This window comes from Chrysemys picta, chromosome 6, assembly GCF_011386835.1.
Source record: "Chrysemys picta bellii isolate R12L10 chromosome 6, ASM1138683v2, whole genome shotgun sequence".
NCBI classification, from domain to species: domain Eukaryota; kingdom Metazoa; phylum Chordata; order Testudines; family Emydidae; genus Chrysemys; species Chrysemys picta.
The window spans coordinates 109,333,752-109,349,537 of record NC_088796.1 but is presented as its reverse complement, the minus strand read 5'-3'; the positions used below and the strand labels follow the sequence as shown (position 1 = coordinate 109,349,537).

Genomic DNA, 15,786 nt, shown 5'->3' with positions numbered 1-15,786 from the left:
GTAATAGTATTTTTTTAAGATTGAAAATTGCTGTTCATAGCGCCGGCTGCTAATTGCTTACCACCAGTATTTTAAAAAAAAACAGTTTATGTTATGTTCACAACTATGATTAATGGCTGCTCCTCTTAACTACCAAATATTATCAAAATGAAAATGACATGAAATCTCAAGGCCACAATTTAATGGAAGACAGAAGATCAGTCTCCTTGGAATTCTGCTGACAGAATATATTTTTTAAAATGGGTGATGATAGCTGCACTGAGCATTGTTCTGTATGAAGATCGAGTACTATGGTCCTGATTCTGCAAAACACTTAAATGTGTGCTTCCCTTTAAACATGCGGGTAATCATATCCATACTCAGCAAAGCATATACGTAAGTGCTTAACGTTAAACACATGCTAGGTGCTTAGCTGAACAGGGATGGGACTACTTGCATGTTTAAAGTGAAGCACACATTTAAATGGTTTGTTGAATAGGGCCTTACAACATGTTCTCTGCTTAGGTGGGGTATGAGAATAGGAAGGAGAGTGCTAGGAATCCTCTTCTTCTTGTGTAAGCATCGGGACAGGATCTCTGCCCAGTGCTTAAGGAGAGAGATAGCCAACTATCACATACCACACCTGTCCCCAAAGCAGCCTGGTCTGTGGGTCAGGGGACATACTAGCCTATCATCCCATCTACTGACAGTTATTGACATCCAGCAGCCTACAGCCACTACTCTGTGCTGAACAATAAGCTGGCATTCTCCATTTTACTATTCTTAGCTTGAGGGGCTGAAGTGCGGATGGTTGGTGACTGGACAGGGAGATGATGCAGATACCAAAACACTTAATTCTTTGTCTAGGACACCAATGCCATACATTCCTAACAACATCTGTAATTAGAAAATTCATATTTCATTCCTTGCAGGATATTTAATTTCTTAGTCTATAATGTATTTACTTTCTACAATCATTTGCCTATGAAAAAAATATTATTGGATCAACTTTGCACAAGGTGTAAGATTGTACAGCTCTTTGGAGAAGAGACTTTGCCTTCATGCCTGTCTTTAGTAAGTACTTTACATGCTATTTTCACTGTGCAAATAGTAAACAATAATAACGGGTATTAGCGAGGCAACAGTGATTTTGTGACAGCAGATTTTAGCAGTAAGTACTTAATCTAAGTGACACCCACAGTGAGAAAGCCATTGCTAGCAATGTTGATGAGGAAGTATGATTAGAAAGATAAAAGAAAAAACAGAATATAGGCTAGATGGTTTGGAGAAGGGAAACAAGGCTGTAGGTAGGGAAAGGGAAAGATGATTTAGGATAACTGTGACAGAATCCATTTGTACCTAACATATTATCAGGCATAAGCACCCAAAATACTGTAATTCTTTGCAACGCAGGAATGGAAGGGGTACATGGAACAGGAATATTAACTCACAACTAGTGATCTTTCTTCATGAGACAACATTACACTGAACTCGAGAGACAGACAAAGATCTTTGTATACCCTGGCATCAATGCAGATACAGATGCAGGAGGAAAAAGTCACAAGCAGTCACGCTAGAAGGATGACAAGGCAGATCCTCAGCAGGCATATACTGTACTGTCATAGCATCATTATGGAGTTTACCTGCTCTGAGGATCTGCCCAGAGGTGTTTTAAGTGATCCTATTAGGATGATGTCTGCACAGCGGGGCAGTCAATCTTCATTCCAGACCTCCAGAGGAACAGGGTATTGATCCCAAAGAGATCAAAAGTGAGAATATAAAGGGGCTATAATAGTTAATGCTACAAGTAAGAGTTTTGGAAGGGGGAAGGGATATCAACACTCATGCTTCAGGGACTAAGCCAATCTTGAACTATTAGAGTTTAGAAGGAGACTTTTACAAGGGGAAGATTACCAAACAACTGCTTACTGGGGGTGTTTCTTGCATCAACTTGTGAAGCATCTAGTATTGGACACTGTCAGGGACAGAAAACTGGACCGGATGGGTCTAATCCAGTATGGCAGTTCCAACGTTCATATAGGCCGTGTGATTCTCTCTCTCTGTCTCAAGCTATGACAAAATTCAGCCTGGGAGTAAGCACAAGCAACTTCCTGGAAATCAATGGTACAAAAGGATTCAATGTTGCTTTAGATAAGTAGGGCTGACATCTCCTGTGGACCAAAGGCCATGCTAGGATCTATAAGAGTAGGTGTTTGTTCTTTATTAAATGTATCATCTCTTTCCCTGCAACACAGCTTTCCATAGCATTAGCAACATATTATCAGATAGCTTTAGTAAGTGTTTTCTGTATATTTCATTCTGATTTTGCTAGGTTGCATAATTTTTGATTTGTAAGTAAAGTTAATAAACCCTACAATAATCTTTGACTGCAGCCTATTTAAGGGTCTGAATCTCCTTGAGGCATGCTATCTAGAGAGAACCCACACATTACCAGGCAGACCTATTCTGATCCCTTTACATGGGCAGATTAGAGAATGTTTGAACCATTCCTCAAGAACATAGAAAAACTCTTCTCTCATGCCAAGCCAAACTGGAATAAAGCTACACTACAGAAGTGCAATTTTGAGTTTCCCCTCAGGCATTAGGGTGGGTCACAGGGTGACAGCTGAAGAAGACAGACTCAAGACATTTGAGAAAGGAGTTTGACACACAGTCCAGCTTCTTTGTCAATTTATAAAGCCTACTGTATAGTGTGCATCATCTAGTCCCACTTTAGCATACTATGGCAGCACCTGAGCACCAAGATAACCTGACACTTGGTATGTAGTTCATGCATAAAACGAGGATTTCAGGAATCCATATGTGTCAGTGAAAATTATCTATCTCGCAACATGTTTTTCTACCACTTTCAGATTTCTTTTACAAACAATACGATTTAATTTAGAAAAAAGACAAGTATAGCAAATACCAATCACACACCCCAGAAGGTTGCTTATAAGACATCATAAATGATGAGGGAAATGGGGTTACATGGAGAGATAAGTGAGGGCACTTCTTTCTTTGCTTATGACTAGCATCCTTTTATTGGAAGTTTATTTTGTTAGTTCAAAGATGCTTATGGAAGGAGAAAAATGTCAGTATCAAGCTAAATTGGAGGGGCAAGCACGAGCAAATTTTACTCCATTCAGTGAATTGCTCTTCACTCACCCTGGATTGTGAACAAAGGTTCTATTGTGTATTTTAAAGCCAGAGCTACACTACGGGGATAGGAAACAGAGATTTGTAACACCCAAGTAACTCTTCCAAAGGCTATCTTGCCAAGTGCTTAGGCAGGCAGAATGCTCTCCTGGATTTTGGGGAGAGCATGCTAGGAGATACCCTTACGCAGTCTGTTTGGAGGTACATCATACACTCCACCAGTTCTGGTCTCAGTCCATGAAGGAGGGAAAAGGGGCCCAGGCTGTACACCCTCCTCAGTCACACTACTGGTGGTATGTGTAGCACTTCTGCCCATGTCATCCCTTCCGTGCACCTCCAGAACCACATGCCCGGGGGTTATGGCTGTCATCTTCCACAGATAAACAAAGATATGGGATGTTTCCTTCACCTTCTTCTGTTCCTCATGCACCAGGGTAAGGGCAGTCAGGATCTATCCAAAGGAAGGTTTTCCTTGAAGTCATAATTCTGGATAGCTTTACAATATGAAGAGATGCCATAGTTTCTCACTCTTCAGCCAGTGCTTTTTTTCATGCTGTATTGGAATGAATTCTGCACAACATGGTATACAAAATCCAGAATGACAAAGGAGGCCTTGGTTTTATATATATATATATATAGACACCTGAATTTTCCAGCAAAAAGCATATGCATAATTTAACAGCGTAATTAAGACTTCGTATGTGTCATCCTACAAAAAAAACAAGATTTTTACAACTGTCAATAAAACTCCTCTTAATTCATTAAGGGCTATAATGGAGGTAAACATTTTTAACCAGCTTGACTTAGTATACAGTGTCAAAATCCTGATTTTGTGTAGTTGTGTATTATACAATCTTCTTGAATATCCTAGGTCTTTTCTGATGTTTTGTCTTCTTTTAGGGTGTAGGGGAACAGTTTATTTGTAAAATCCAAATGTGCCTAATAGCGTTACATATCCTGATTATGATTAAGATAGAGAATTGTATTGTCTCTAGCACATCTATAAAAGGCTTTAGGTGCTAAGGCTAGCAATATATACATCTTAGGTCTCCTGCATGAATTTTTTTCCAAGTTTATTAAACAGGGCTATTTTTAGGATAAAACTCTCCATACTGTGATTTCTACTCCACTGAATTCATATTTCAAAATTAGTGTAAAAGAAGGAAAAAATAAATATTATATACAGCTGGCTGTTATCTTATCTGGCTGTTTGTTGATGACAATGCATCACTGACCAATTAGGTGGCCCTGTCCTCAAACTTTCAATACCGGCTGATCGCTAGCTTGCAAATAAAAGCCTTCAACTGGTAGCACTCACCACTATAAAAAAGATGCAGTTTGTGCCTCTCTTGACACCACAGTTACATAGCTGCAAGAACTTTCCATTCCTTTGTTGTAGGTAAATATGGTCTAACAATTAATGTGGGTCCTCCTGAATGAAGCACATTATGGAACAACTGAAGATGAAGGTCAGCCATGAGGATAGATAGATTAGTTATACACTCTCCCCCCTGGACTACGTATCACCTCCTATACACAAATTATCTAGCTAAACCCTGGAAAATGAAATTGGGGCCTAGGTCCCATGAGTCCCTCTAGTCCCAATGAAACCCTTAATTTGCTAAGATTTTAACATCCCCTCTACAAATTATCAGGGGGTAGCCATGTTAGTCTGTATCTACAAAAACAACAAGGAGTCTGGTGGCACCTTAAAGACTAACAGATTTATTTGGGCATAAGCTTTCGTGAGTTAAAACCTCTACAAATTAGTATTTTAATATTTCCTCTAATTTTTAACCCAAATTCCAAAATTAACAATCCTCCTCCCCACCCCCAAATATGGTCCCTATTAACTGATCTCGTGATTCTTTGGTATTTTATTTGGTTCACATCATTGTTGAAATTTTGTGACCCCCTAACCAGATGTCTACAAACCTTACTAACAAGGAAAAGGACAAGGCTGCACTGAGAAAAATCAATATACTGCATGGCTTGGTCAGGTTACATCCCAAAGGGACAATAAGGATATCAAGGTCTAATACACCTTCAGCCAAAAATTATACCGTTCTTACAGAACTGGGGAGTCATTATAACCTTTTAGCAGCAAAGCATTTAAGTAAATCAAAACATGTTCTGAAGAATCACCACAGTGTTCACCACAGAGGTTATTTAATCTCAATAGTCAAGTTTTAATCTTAGTAAGACACATTCAACCCCAATGAAGTCAATAGGGTTGCAAATGTGTAACTTCCATCCAGTACTAAGATGCAAGGGCTGAACCCTAAGACCCTTACTCCAGAAAACTCCCATTGCAGTCAGTAAGAATGAGCCTGTGTCACAATAATCACCTAATCACCTGAAGCCCCAGGCAGATTGGTAACATAAATCTGTCACACCTGAGCATGGACCTTAGAATATGACCGTATACATTTATTTTGATTGTCAAGCTTTACACTTACATTGCAAAGATCATGACCACCAACAGCTTTGGAATGGAATTATTATATTTTAAAGAACTAGGAAGCTGATTGTCATTATAAATTCACAATGTACATTACGGTTCACCTTTGGTTTTGTTTATTTGTCTCTCCAAAAGTACATTGAGATCCCAAGTGAAAATTCTGTGTAAAACTGATCTTTGACTATTTAAAGTTTTTCTTCTTCGCTTTCTCTTCGCATATGAGGATAAAAAGTGAGCATGCTGGTCTAATCTGTATTCTGAAATTCAGGGCTATGTTTTTATTTTCCTTTGGAGGGTTTTTTTGCTACAGAAGCACTTCATTAAGTCAATTAGGCATGCTCCAGTCAGCCCCAGCAATTAGACAATTTTTAGTACCTGTGGAATGAGAAGTCTGCGGCAATAAAGTAAACTGTATTCCTCCCAGAAGGAGAATTGTACCACTTGAGGTGCGGAAACCAAACTTGCAAGGGTAGTGCTTCAGGGACGGGTTTCTCGGGATTTTTTCTTTTAAAGTAACTAGGTTTAAAAAGTGAAACAAAACAATGCAAAAGCAATAGCATATTTTGGGGGGGAGAAAAGTATAATTAAAAAGCCAGATCCTCCAACATTAAATGAAGATTTGCACTGGCACAAGTCAAAGATATAAGACTGAGAAGGTACCTGCTTTTAGGGCCTGATTCAAAGCCTACTGAAGTCAATGAAAGATTCTATGCTGGTGATACTGAAGAACAAGATCTAGAGACTGTATTTTATCACTTTTTTCTTTAAGTGCAGTATTCATGAAAGGTGCCTAGCTGACAACTCTAGATACTGAAATTTTCTGTTTATCCACAATAGAAATATAACACAGAAATTTGCATGTCAAGTTTCTTGATACTACCAAGATGTTTCATCCTCACGTAGGGGCATAACTTCTAGGATTCAAAGTGTAGTGTACGGATCTGTTTAAGCCTTGCTCTCTGCTGAGACTGCCAACAATATGTTCCTATATGGATGGGGGTTTGTGATGTGAATAACTGTTCATTTGGAACAAAAATGAGACACTACCAACTGGCTCGATGCTAGTGAATGGTAATGAGAAAGTCAGGCAATTCAGATTTATTAGCCCTACACATCATCCATAATGCATTGCTCGTCCATGGTCTACAGCACATATGCTGTATGCCCCCATCTCAGTGTACAGAAACTGGTGCTTTTGACTCTTTATCCATCAAGAAAAGAATATACTTCATGGTAAGATCATGCAATACCTAGCAGCTGCAACATGACAGAAGTGTGATGTGCCAGCTTTTCTTCCAAACTGCTTTTTCAATTTCAGAATATGTCAGACCCTTAAATATTTAGTCTGTGAAGTTTCTTGGATTTTCAGTTTAAAATATTTTAGTTTTAAATAATCTTTCACGGTTTATTATTAGTATCCTGAGAAATAAGGATACTTTGCTGTTATAAACATTTATTTAGAGTACCCAAAAAAAGGTCTTAGGATCAACGAAATACACATTTCAGAACTTTCAACAGAAATATTCTTGACTAATATTTGTACACTAGAAAAACTGTTAATGAAAATATTGTACCTCTAATGCTGCCAGTGTTAATGTCTGCATGGAGCATCTGCAGCTACAGTGCTGTTTTTTCCTTCTTCTTCCTCATGATTCTTCTTTTAATGTTTATTAAGGAATGCACATTATTTTCTCATATGATTCTCATCTAGCCTTATTCTCCACCTTTTTTCATCTTGCTCCAATTCCCTATTTTCCCTTCCTAGGCCTTACTGTATCCTGAGCAACCTGAATTCGCATAAGCATTGGCACTGTTCATGGACAGAAGCTCTAAGACCATCTGGCTAGTGCACTGGCTAGATAGAGAACTCCTGAAATTTAGAGATTTTGTAAGCTAAGAAAACAAGTGGAAACTACATACACTTAGCTAACCAATTTACAATGACTTTTTTTTCCTTTCTGCTCATTAAAAAGGCAGAGTCAGATAATGTACTACGAAAGAAATAGATGGATTTGATGTATCAATTTCAAACAAACGAAGTTCTGCCCTATTAACTTTTGTTTAGTATTTCTAAATTAAGTGGTTATTTTCTCTAGTTTACTGGAAAGCAAAATTAAATTAGCATTTCATAAATTCCATCCTCAGAAATAGTGATTTTCAGAGGCTATTATATGAATCATCATAATTAATTAATAGAACTCTCATTTTACCTTCAGATACCTTTTGTCACAAAAGACATTATCCCCCTCCCCCATTAATTTGAAATGCATTTCTGAATTTTGAGTTGTTAGAGTGACATAAACACATACCCCTGCGCAAAGATGAACTAAATAGGGGAAACTACACATGTGTCTGAAACATGCTGTCCACCTCAATCTACAATCAAAGGTGCATCCCTGCTGCATCATCATCTCTGCAGCTCCCCTGATTCAACAGGCCCCAATTTTAAGGACTAATATTCATGACATTCTTTCTCCACGTCCTACCGCCTCACTCCAAGATGCTCAAGCCAATCCAGTATTTCTAATTTTCAATATATTAATGCCACTAAAGTTTTGAAAATGACACACTTTGCCAAAATATCTTGTGGAATTGTCACCTGTCCCAATCAGCTGATCATCGTACATGGTTATCTACCCTTTGTACCTTTGCCAAAACTTCCCAAACCATTTCTCCCTATCTCATTGCCCCTCTGACAGCATGGGCAAAAATCAATGATTCTTTTTTTGGAAAAAAAAAATCTAAAAAAATTAGATTTTTTAAAATTTAAATCAGATTTTTGATTATGTAATTTAAATTATGATTGTTTTTCTTTTTAAAAATAAACATAATTAAAATGAAATCTGAATTTTTAAAAAATATGTTAGGGTCTAAACTTATCATCTTTTAAAGATTTAAATAAAAAATCCATAAGCCTCTATCAGAAACTTTGAGCTAATGGCTACTTTTCTATATAAAGAAAGAATCAGAGGAAAACATCTAATTTTTGAGATCAAGCTTTATAAATATGGCACAATAGGTCAACCTAGGTACCTTAGGAGACTCTTTCATTTTTAAGAGACTTAGGTGAGCCTAGGAACTTAAGCTCCAGTCATTTTCACATAGGCATATTTGAAAAATGTCCCCAGGCTGACCTAAAATAATCAGTTTAATTCACTGACTACAGTTACTTCCTCTGTTTAATAAATTATTTAGTCATAAATGTGAAACATGTTTTGATAAGAGAAGTTTATGTATCCAAATCATTTAAGGTCGTTTTGTTTAATAAAAATAATTGTATATGCCGTTTTGTGTGTTTCATTCAATTCCAGTTACATTCTAATGCAGCTTGGCATCATAAGCAAAAAGTTAATGATCTAAAAAATAAGCAACATATCATTCACCATTTTCTAACACACTAAAAATGTACAATTAATAAAAATCTGATAATACTAATCTATATAATTGCTTAAATAAATGTAGATAGTTATGGTTTTCCTCCAAGGTAACAAAAATGTACCAAATCTTACGTAAAGGTTTCATTTAGTTGTAAATCAACATATTTTAATGGTTATATCAACCAATGAGACTGAAACTTCCTTTAGAAAATAACCAAAGTACAAATGGAAAAGTTGATTAAAATTGATTATTTAAATCAAAGCTTTCCACTTGGAGATTTAAATTACTGATAAATCAATCTACCCTGCCGTCAGATGCTTAATCTCACCCAGAATCTAATATTCACAACTTGTTCTGAATAGAATGACACTACAATATCTCAAGCAGCTGTTTTGTATTGGCCACCTGTTTCTCACTGAATCCCGCCCATCCCCAGCCAGCTATTCAAACCCACCCACTGTTAGTTTTCAGATTCACAATTTAAAATTACAGAATCAAACACAAGTTCTTGTAGCCCTCGCAGTCTTTTCGCTCCTGTGATTCTTCTGAAACCTACTTAATTCAGATTTTTTAAAACTTTCCAATAACTTGTTGCCAAACCCTGTGCTCTGCCTTCCCTTCGCATTCTCTCCATTGTACGGTTGCCCATTCCCAAACCAACTTTGATCACCATTCACACAGTGTGACTAAAATAAATCTCTTCACCAATCATGTCTGGTTCTTTTCTCCTTTCAACCCACCTTTCTGGCCTATCTGAACCTGGTTCATTTTCAAGATAAGGATTTCAATTCTCGGGAGGGAGGGGGAATTACCTGTAAAAATGTGTGTGGTTTTTTCTTTCATGTATAATCCAAACTCATCTGCAATAACCATCAATGCTAAATGCTATCCATAAGCCTGTTTAACTTTCCCTGTTTTTATAAACACTCCAAGAAAACACAATCAAATAAAACACTCCCTTTTATTCATTCATATCTCTCCTGACCAGCTATTCTCCTCCAGGCTATGCATTCCAGTGCCTCAATCTTACCCCTACCTCTTTTTTAAACTTCCTTTCTGGATGTTTCTATACAATATTATTGTCTTCCTTGTATGGTTTGTCTCTTGCTCCAGAGAGTGCTCCCACTTCTTCATGTTGGTTCAAATTGTTCTGCTTACCAGAGAGACAAAAAGGAAGTAACTTCATTAATTTTCCCACACCCCCACACTGCACAGAACAATTCAAAATTTGTAGAGGGAATAGGTATGATAAAGATACACAGATAATATCTTTGAACAGTGAATGCTCTTAAGTTAGTTTTTTGCAGCTGTTTAGGGAGAGCTGGAACCATCAAACAAACTGAAGGTAATATAAGTGGATCCGTGCAAGGCTGTACCAAAGCCACATAAGTCCACCGTCTGGTATTTACCACATACCGTCCTGAAAAAGGGCCAAAAAGTGATGTTAGGTCAATAGAACAGTGATCATTTTGAGGTCCAATATCATACAAACCACTAAGGTTAGAGATTAATACATTATATCATCATCCTCAGCTTTCCTGAGTCATTAGGGCAGACCACAGGATATTATAATAATAAATTACCAGATAATTATTCTGATTACAACCCCCCCCCCCCCACAATTTCAAACCCTGTATCATTTTAGTGGATGCTATCTTGAGAGCCAATAGAATGAGGAATCCATGTCTTGAACCATCAAGATTAGCCTGGTGGCTTTCAAATATTATAGAATCATATGCTCCATCTCTAGTGGTTCTTGAGATGTTCATCCTCTAAAACCACATTAGAATGGATGTGGGGGAAAAAAGCAAGATGGTGATTAGAAAGACATTTTAATATCCATTAAATATCCATTTTAATATCCATTAGTATCTGCCAGACCTTGAAACATTTTGGCAGACCAGTACAAATGCTTTCAAGAACAGTTATCTTTTCCCTGCACTGGTCTGAGACCAGTTACAAGAAAGAAAATAAAAAAAAAATGTCCTCTGTATTTTTATTTAACATATTTACTCCTAAAATGAGTGAAGAGCAACAATTCATATTCAGGAGTTGGACTGAGCAGCTTAAATGTGATAAAATACTGTAGATAGGTAGGGGAGAAATGGTTGCCAGAGACCTGGTTGCCAGAGACCTACAAAGTTACATATCTGTCTGACTGTCTAGTCGATATGTATAATGAGAGCAGTAACTGTGTTTGTGATAAGGAGAAGTAAGCAGAGAGGAGGGCAAAAGTAAAGAGAAGAAATGCAACTATGTTAATTCTCTGAGTTGAAAGTATGAAACTTTGTTACAGCACCAGACGTGAGGGTGTAGTGTTGCCACAAACATTTTGTGATCACAAAACAAGTATTTAAGGGCTCAGGACAGCATCCAATTCCGAAGATGACTACACATCCCCAAGAGGGATGGTTGTTCTCCAGAAAAAACAAGCTCGGATGACTTCCAGAGCCTTGAAGGCCTTGGCATATATATCTGCAAATCATCCCATGAGGCTGTGGCACAATATCATTTGGTCATTTCCTAGACTGTGGTGAGCAATTTGGAATATCGTTGCAAGGACACTAGGATTAGGCAATTGACATAGGTGAATAGGATGGTGTTTAAACACATAGAGACATGCCCAAATAGTATTTATTTTATTTGAGAGTAGTTAAAATAGGGAACAGATATGGGATTTGGCATCTGGGAAAGTGAAGTGAAGTGAAGTGAAAGCTGACAGAGTTGGGCAGGCTTTTTTTTAAGATTTTTTTTTTTAAACTAAGAGTACTATGAACAAGTATCAGGAGTGGGATTGGGCAACTGAAAGATCAGGCAGGATGTAGGTAAAACCTGGCAGGGACTCATAAGTAAGAGAGTTAAAAATGTGTGCTGCAGTCACAGACCATCATTTTGCCATGTGCTGATAATACGGCATTTGGCTGCTGACAATCCCTCAATCTATGTCTATCTTATCAATAAGTCAAGGTAGGTGAGGTAATATCTTTTATTGGACCAACTTCTGTTGGTGAGAGCCGCACAGAGCTGTTCTTCAGGTATGGGAAACCTGTGATTCTGGGAGCACCTTTCCCAGACCTGAAGAAGAATTTTGTGTGGCTTGAAAGCTTGCCTCTCTCACCAACAGAAGTTGATCCAATAAAAAATATTACCTCACCCACCTTGTCTCTCGAATATCCTGGGACTGACATGGCTACAACTACACTGCATACAACAAGTCAATAGGCAGACATATCAGAAGGGTATATAAGGTATCTATAGTTGTGGTATGTAGATCTATTATCAACCCATCATTCCCCTCCTCAGGCTCTGCTGCCTGTGACACAGAGGAAGATTCCATTCCACACAACCCCATGGAACAACCCCCTGCACCACTCTTTTGATTCAGTCACTGCTCAGGGGAGACAATTTAAGCCATTAATGGAGCACAGGCACATGGCAGAGGTAATAAATTTAGTTTCTGAAAAGAGCAGAGAAACTCTGTGCACATCAGTTTATCACCTTCTATGTAGTGGTCCAAGGAGCAGCATTAGAAGTAGCATGTTCTGCCCCAAATTTCCAAGGACATCTGCTTGACTGCAATTAAAATCAAACTCAGTACTGTTGGCAACGGGAGGGGGACAAGAAAAAAAAGTTCAAAAGCAAAATGGTGATAATGATAATTGTCAATTATAATGATAATTATCAAGCATTTAAATGAGATCAGAGGATGGGCGGGCAGGGGAAGTGAGTGAGACTGGGCAGTCAAGACAAGCAAAGGCATCCAAAAGTAATTTGGAATATTAGGTAACCCTGAGCAGGGTCAATCATGCTTGGTATCTATATCACACTTCTTGTGAGATCAAGCTGCTCTTATGTCTAAGATGATTATTATGGTACTACCTAAGACCCAATCAAGAATGGGGCACCACTGTGCCAAGCCCTGCACAAACACAGAGTTATGTGAACTGTGAGGTTAGATGCTAAGATCTGTTCACTAAAAGTTTCAAATAGCTCAGTGACTTTCCAAAGCTTTGTTTTCAATGCTCTGTGGGTGGACTCCATTTGGTATGTTCATTTATTAAATAGTGCTAGCAATTTTTAGCTAAATATCTACCAGGATGTTGGTCTCAAACCTCATGTTCCTATATGAATGTGCTGTTAACAAGAACAGCTTGCCAAGATTTATGGCTTCTATTAATTACACTAAAAATATGGTAGGCTTGCTCCAAGAAATCAATTGTAACATGGACAGGCAACTCTATTTTTAATTACAATCATAAATTACAAAATTACTATCAGCCATTATCAATACCCTCTTTTTATTTTACTTTTTAGTGATGGTGATAAGGGGAGGGAGAGGATTATACAGGAAACTCTTTCCCCCAAAGTGTCAGTGAAAGAATGCCTGTCTCAGAGGACATATTCTACAGCACCGTTGACACCAATCTGTGGTCCTGACCCTCAAATACAAGCTGAATAAAGGAAAGGCATATGCACTAAGGTAAGAAATATTTTCAACCAGTGAACAATGTTTTCTTGCTACTGTTATGTGCATTTTTCACATGTTTAACATATTAGATAAATCTACATAGCCTCACCATATATTTTGTTTTTTGGAAATTCATTTTAAAAGTGAATTTTTAACGGTAAACATTAAAAATATTAAAGATGACCAATTAGTGGTTTTTTTTCTTGTGTTACGTGCTTTTCTAAAAGCCCTTTCTTATTAGAGATCAGTCTGCTACTCAGAAAAGAATTGCTATAAAAGAAAAACTGTAGTAGCATTAGTTGCCAATTAAGACATATTTTTCCCTACATGTTTAGTATATATGTGTAAACATTTAAAGTGTGGTGAAATGTCATCTATCTCCCATGAACATTCAGGTAGAAAAGGAAAGTCATGAAGGATAAATTAAATTGCTGTAAGTGACCCTTCACCAAGATTAAATAAAGGTGTTTCTGCAGTTGAACATACATACAACTGTGCATTGATCATCAAGTCAAAAACTAGGGCCTGATGTTGTAGTTCTTCCATTCTCAGAACTCCTATTGACACCTCACTTGGAGTTTAATTCATGAAACAAGTGCAGAATTAGTCTGTGCTCTTCCTCCCTACCACCACCACCAAGTCTTTTTAAATTAAATTTAGCCATTGCCCATTCAGTTAATAGATATGTCAGGTAAAAACTTAAAATGTTTTATGGACAAATTCTACCATCAGAGCTATAAAGATGATATCAGATAACAGCTTAACTGAAGTATTTCTCTGTTAGCTGAAACATGGAATTTTCCTGAACTCTACTATTTACTGCCAAACATTCATCTAGTTCAGATCGGAGCTAACAGACCTTCCCACAGCCCCCCTCAGAAAAGAAATTATAGTTTCCTCCTCCCCCGCAGCCCCCACAAAAACAGGACATTTCTAGTAACACGCTTCACTATATTTCTACCATCCAGATAGTCATTTAAAGGAAGGCCAACTCAGATGAAAAAGTTATTCCAAATGATGAGCTTCCCCAAATGTGGAGCCATTTAAGAAATCTATGGCTACACATTGCTAATAAAAATGGCCCCATGCTGACATTAGCACTCAAAAACATTGAGCATTTGGAGGATTTTTGACTGTATGAAAGAACATTTTTTTTGGCAGATTGTGAATTCTATAATCTTCTTCCCACATGTTTCATGTCCCTCAGAATAGCATACTAAAGTTTCAAAAGGTGGAAATATCTCTCAGCATGAAAAAAAAAATATTTGGCAGATTAGAGAACAAAGAAGGAGCCCACCCATACTAAATCTGGAAGCTGGAATATGGCACAATGAATTTATACTCACTCAAGTCTATAGCTGATGTGGGCCCACCTACTGGCTGTACATGTGTGCTTAAACAGCACAAATCCAGGTCCAAAGTAAGGGCATTGATGAGAAACCTAATAATTGATTTCTGCTGTCTTATTGTGCACCAGGATTGTGCATTAAACACCTTTGTACTCTCTCCCATGAAGCATGGTGATGCTCCTTGTAAACATTCACAAAGCTACCTCATTGTCCACTTTCAAAACCTTCCTCAAAACTCTCCTTTGCCAATAAACTTGACAACACTTAGGCTGCTAGTGTGCTGAGACCACTGTCTATCATGCTGACCAATACTGTATTATTATTTACTGTTTGTCTATATCTGTTTTCTCTTGTCTTATACGTACATTGTAAGTCCTTTGGGCAGGGACTGCCTTTTTGTTCTGTGTTTGTACAGCACCTAGCACAATAGGGTGCTGATCTGCTACTAGGGGTTCTAGCACTCTGCAGTAATAGTGAAATTGAGTGAGCAATGGCAGATCCACTGACAAATTCCTAAAATGCTAAGATAGATGTAAAGACATCTGAAAAACTCTGTACCCTTTCAAAGTTTTTTTTCTACCTTTCTCCTCAATGTCCTCATTTATATCTTGATTATTTCATTTATTTTGGGTGTGTCATATATGGTTATTCCCTTGCCCTTTCTCTATCTTGCACTGTCCCTCATTAAATGCTAGGATTTCAAAGGCAGAAAATATCAGATGTACTGTAGCAACCAACTTTCTTCAGAATGACTGTTTGATTTAAAAAGTAAAATAAACTAAACTTCTAAGCAGTCTGTATCTTTTCTATCCCATTTAAAGATATTCCAGGCTTTTTGACTGGTTTTATATCAAAGAACTGTGAGAGATGTTTTAATTTCTAGCAAATAATTCTAATAATGACCCTAATGAAATTGCATTGATTTTGAAACAGCCTTATAAATTTATAAATCAGAATATATATATTCATTCCTTATAAAATCATTCCTTACT

General features: G+C 37.5%; 1 protein-coding gene across 41 annotated transcripts in view; it reads right to left on the bottom strand.

The window, feature by feature from the left end:
- PTPRD (protein tyrosine phosphatase receptor type D) overlaps window positions 1–15,786 on the bottom strand; it is a 1,673,772-nt gene that overhangs the window by 248,952 nt on the left and 1,409,034 nt on the right. The window lies entirely within an intron of this gene.